At 67.8% G+C, this 4,434-nt stretch overlaps 1 non-coding gene across 1 annotated transcript; it reads left to right on the forward strand.

Moving 5' to 3' along the window:
- The first annotated feature begins 2,558 nt into the window (after positions 1-2,558).
- TRNAL-UAG lies at positions 2,559-2,640 on the forward strand. The gene has a single exon. It is a non-coding gene; the product is annotated as a tRNA-Leu (tRNA).
- Positions 2,641-4,434: the final 1,794 nt, after the last annotated feature.

A 4,434-nucleotide genomic window follows, 5' to 3' on the forward strand; every position in this document is an offset into this window, starting at 1 on the left:
TCAAGGTGTGTTTGTGTCTGTGGGCAGGGGGTGGGGTGGGCAAACCGAGCGGGTGCTAGAACCCAGGAGTCCTGGCCCACTAGACACCCCCCACTCTAACCGCCAGCCCCCACTCCCCTCCCAGAGCCAGGGAGAGAACCCAGGCGTCCTGGCTCAGTGACACCCCCCCCTTTGTGTGTCAGGAATGAGTTCTGTGCTTATAGTCCCTGGTGCCCGCTCTTACTGCCTCAGTTTCCCCAGGGGTAACAGCAGGAGCCTCCCCCTCCTGCCTTCTGCAGCAGGGCTGAAATGGGCCTTGGACTGGAGCCGCCTCAGATGGGCCGGGAATTGAACCGGGACAACTGCTCGGAAGGCAGCTGCGCTCCCCACTATCTCACCCCCACCCCAGCGGGCTGGCAGGCAGTGGGCACTGGCGGGGCGGGGCCAGGCACCATGCAAGGAGCTGTTCCCCTCACCGGGCAGTGGGCAAACACTGAATCCCTGGCGGGGGGCGAGCCAGCTCCTGGCAGGGGTTGGATTTGAACCCCTGTCCCTGGAGAGGCCAGGGCTGTGCCTTAAATTGCTGACCTTGCTCCCATGGGGGGCTGGCTTCATAGAAAGGGGATGTGTGGGGCTGAGATTGTGTAGAGTGGGGGCCAGGGGAAAGTGGGGGGTGTTCCAGACACCAAAAAATCTCCAGACTCCTGCGTTCTGTCCCTGGCTGTGGGAGGGGAGTGGGGGCTGGTGGGTTAGAGCAGGGGGGCTGGGAGCCAGGAGGACTCCTGGGTTCTTTCCCCGACTCTGGGAGGGGAGTGGGGTCCAGTGGTTAGAGTGGGGGGCAGGACTCCTGGGTTCTGCCCCTAGTGCTAGGTGGGGAATGGAGGCTAGAGGGTTGGAACCCAGACCCTGGAGGCTTTGGGGGAAGTGCCTTTGTCGTGTTGTGCCTCAGTTTCCCCATCTGGGAACTGAAACAGGGCTGGAGGCAGAGTTCGGGCAGGGCCTGGTTCCCATCGACCCCTCTGGGATCCCCCACGTCCTTAAGCGGTCTTAGGGGGAAGGAAGAGACGATTTCCCACAGATTTCACCCCAACACACAGTGGGGAGAAAAGCGCTTTAATAGAAAGCCTGTTCTCCACCCAGCTGTGGGAAGGGAGTCGGGTCTGGTGGTTAGAGCAGGGGGGGCTGGGAGCCAGGACTCCTGGGTTCTCTCCCCGGCTCTGGGATGGGAGTGGGGCCTAGGTTCGGGCTAATACCCTTCGTTAGTGTTGCTGCCTCCCTGCGCACCCCCACCCCCGGGTGTTTCACGGCCGGGCAGCAGGGGTTTGCCCCTCGCCTCCGGCTCAACCACTTTGCCGTGGTCCTGGGGCCGAGCGAGACTTCGGTGCCTGGACGGGAGCTTCCGCAGACCCGACATCTGCTCTTAAAGTGCAGCTGCGCCCCGCCCCAGAGGTGGCTGCATCTTGGGGCTGGGGGAGGGGACCCCAGGCCACCAGCCTCCCCGTTCCAGAGGTGGCCACATCTTGGGGCCGGACAAGGGGTCACCAGCCACGCTGACCCAGAGGTGGCCGCATCTCGGGGCCGGGGGAGGGGTCCCCGGGTCACCAGCCGCCCAGTCCCAGAGGTGGCCGCATCTCGGGGCCGGGGGAGGGGTCCCCGGGTCACCAGCTGCCCAGTCCCAGAGGTGGCTGCATCTCGGGGCCAGGGGAGGGGTCCCCGGCTCACCAGCCGCCCCTCCCCAGAGGTGGCCACATCTCGCGGCTGGGGGAGGGGTCACCAGCCACCGTGCCCCAGAGGTGGCCGCATCTCGGGGCTGGGGGAAGGGTCCCTGGGTCACCAGCTGCCCCGCCCCAGAGGTGGCCGCATCTCGGGGCTGGGGGAGGGGCCCCTGGGCCACCAGCCGCCCCGTCCCAGAGGTGGCTGCATCTCGGGGCCAGGGGAGGGGTCCCCGATTCACCAGCCGCCCCGCCCCAGAGGTGGCCGCATCTTGGGGCTGGGGGAGGGGACCCAGGGTCACCAGCCGCCCCATCCCAGGGGTGGCCGCATCTTGGTGCTGGACAAGGGGTCACCAGCCGCCCCGCCCCAGAGATGGCCGCAGGTTAGCTTCACCCTGCTGTAGCAGGAAGTGGAGGCAAGATGAGTTTATACCAGTGGGGGGCTACCTGCACCCCTGGGGGTATGCCGAGGTCTTCGGGGGGAGGGGGGTACAACACCTCCTCGAGCTACTTGCCTCGATTTTCAACAGGCGGGCGAAGCCAGGCCGAATTCAAATGTCGGACCGTGCCCTGTTTACACTGCTCCGGATCCTCCCCACTAGTGTCCGGCCCAGGTTTACTTGGGACCGAATTGGCCACGCTTGAGTGGTTTCGGGTGTAATCTGGGGGGCGGGGGTGGAAGCCCGATCAGCCTCCCGCTCAGGGGAGAGGCCGAGGGTGGCTGGTTTTACACGGCAGGCAGGAAACCGGGCAGAAGCGGATGCGGCTCTGGATCCGGCTTCACACTTCGTAATCCGGTGTCAGGCGCTTTTTTTGTGCCTTTTCCCGCCCCATTGCCAGCCCCCGAGAGGGGAGGCAGCCGCCTGTGGTAGCGTGGCCGAGCGGTCTAAGGCGCTGGATTTAGGCTCCAGTCTCTCCGGGGACGTGGGTTCGAATCCCACCGCTGCCAGAAAAAGTTTTTTGGGGGGGGCGTTTTAGCGCCACCCGCAACAGGAAGCGCCCGCTTGGTTTGGGGGGGAGCCAGTCGCTCCTCCCAGGGAAGGGATTTTCGCTCCGCTGCGTTGGTGGGGGAGCGGGGAGCGGAGCCAGCTTCCAACCAGGTGCCGCCGGTTCGATTCCCGGCCAAGGCAAGTTGGCTTTTAACTACTGATTATTTTAACCCCTTCAGCACCATAAAATCCTTCCCCCCCTCCCATGGTTCAATCCCGGCCCCTTGCTAGCCCAGTCCTGTTCCCCCCCCCCAGCTCGGCCGGTGCCCCTCACTCCTGACCCACAGCCCTGCCCCCCACCCAGCTCGGCCGGTGCCCCTCACTCCTGATCCGCAGCCCCCTGCCCACCACCCAGTTCTGCCGGTGCCCCTCACTCCCGACCTGCAGCCCTCTGTCCCCCACAGCCCTGGGGTCCCCCCCCAGCTTTGCCGGTGCCCCTCACTCCTGACCCGCAGCCCCCTGCACCCCACAGCCCAGGGCTCCCCCCCAACCCTGCCGATGCCCCTCACTCCCGACCCGCAGCCCCCCGCCCCCCACCCAGCTCGGCCGGTGCCCCTCACTCCTGACCCGCAGCCCCCTGCACCCCACAGCCCAGGGCTCCCCCCCAACCCTGCCGATGCCCCTCACTCCCGACCCGCAGCCCCCCGCCCCCCACCCAGCTCGGCCGGTGCCCCTCACTCCCGACCCGCAGCCCCCTGCCCCCCACCCAGCTCGGCCGGTGCCCTTCACTCCTCACCCGCAGCCCCCCGCCCCCCACCCAGCTCGGCCGGTGCCCCTCACTCCCGACCCGCAGCCCCCTGCCCCCCACCCAGCTCGGCCGGTGCCCCTCACTCCTGACCCGAAGCCCCCTGCCCCCCACAGCCCAGGACTCCCCCCCAGCCCTGCCGATGCCCCTCACTCCTGACCCGCAGGCCCCTGCCCCCCACCCAGCTCGGCCGGTGCCCCTCACTCCCGACCCGCAGGCCCCTGCCCCCCACCCAGCTCGGCCGGTGCCCCTCACTCCCGACCCGCAGCCCCCCGGATATGGCGGACTGAGGCCCTGTGGGGCGATTGTTCCGGGCAGGAGCCAAATTCTAGGAGGTCTCCGGCCGGAGGCATCCGGAGCGGACCCGGCTGACGAGGCCTGGCCAGGGGCCCTGGACGCCAGATGTTGCGGGGGAGAGAAGCGCGGTGGGCGCTCCGTGCAGATGCAGGAGTCTCCGGGGGTCTTGGCATGTGGGGGGCGGGGAGGCGGGGCAAGCAGCTGCTGACCTGGGGCCGGATCTGGGTCCTGGAGCTGTTCCACGCACCGGCCACCAGGGGGCAATAGAGACCAGCTGGTGGGCTAGTGCGGGCGGGGGCTAGGAGCCAGGACTCCTGGGTTCCCTCCCGGCTCTGGGAGGGGAGCGGGGGGCTGGTGGGTTAGAGCAGGGGGGGCTGGGAGCCAGGACTCCTGGGTTCTCTCCCTGGCTCTGGGAGGGGTCTAGTGGTTACAGCGGGGGGGGGGGCTGGGAGCCAGGACTCCTGGGTTCTCTCCCTGGCTCTGGGAGGGGTCTAGTGGTTAGAGCGGGGGGGGGGACTGGGAGCCAGGACTCCTGGGTTCTCTCCCCGGCTCTGGGAGGGGAGTGGGGGCCTGGGTTAGGGGAATTGCCAGCCCCCTGCCACTCGCAGGATTTCGTTCTCGGGGCCAGGCCCCTCTGTCCGCTTGTTACACACACACTGACGCCTTGCTCGCACACCCAGAGACTCTCACACACAGTGAGACACTCACAGTG

Source organism: Dermochelys coriacea, chromosome 28, assembly GCF_009764565.3.
Source record: "Dermochelys coriacea isolate rDerCor1 chromosome 28, rDerCor1.pri.v4, whole genome shotgun sequence".
Classification (NCBI taxonomy): Eukaryota; Metazoa; Chordata; order Testudines; family Dermochelyidae; genus Dermochelys; species Dermochelys coriacea.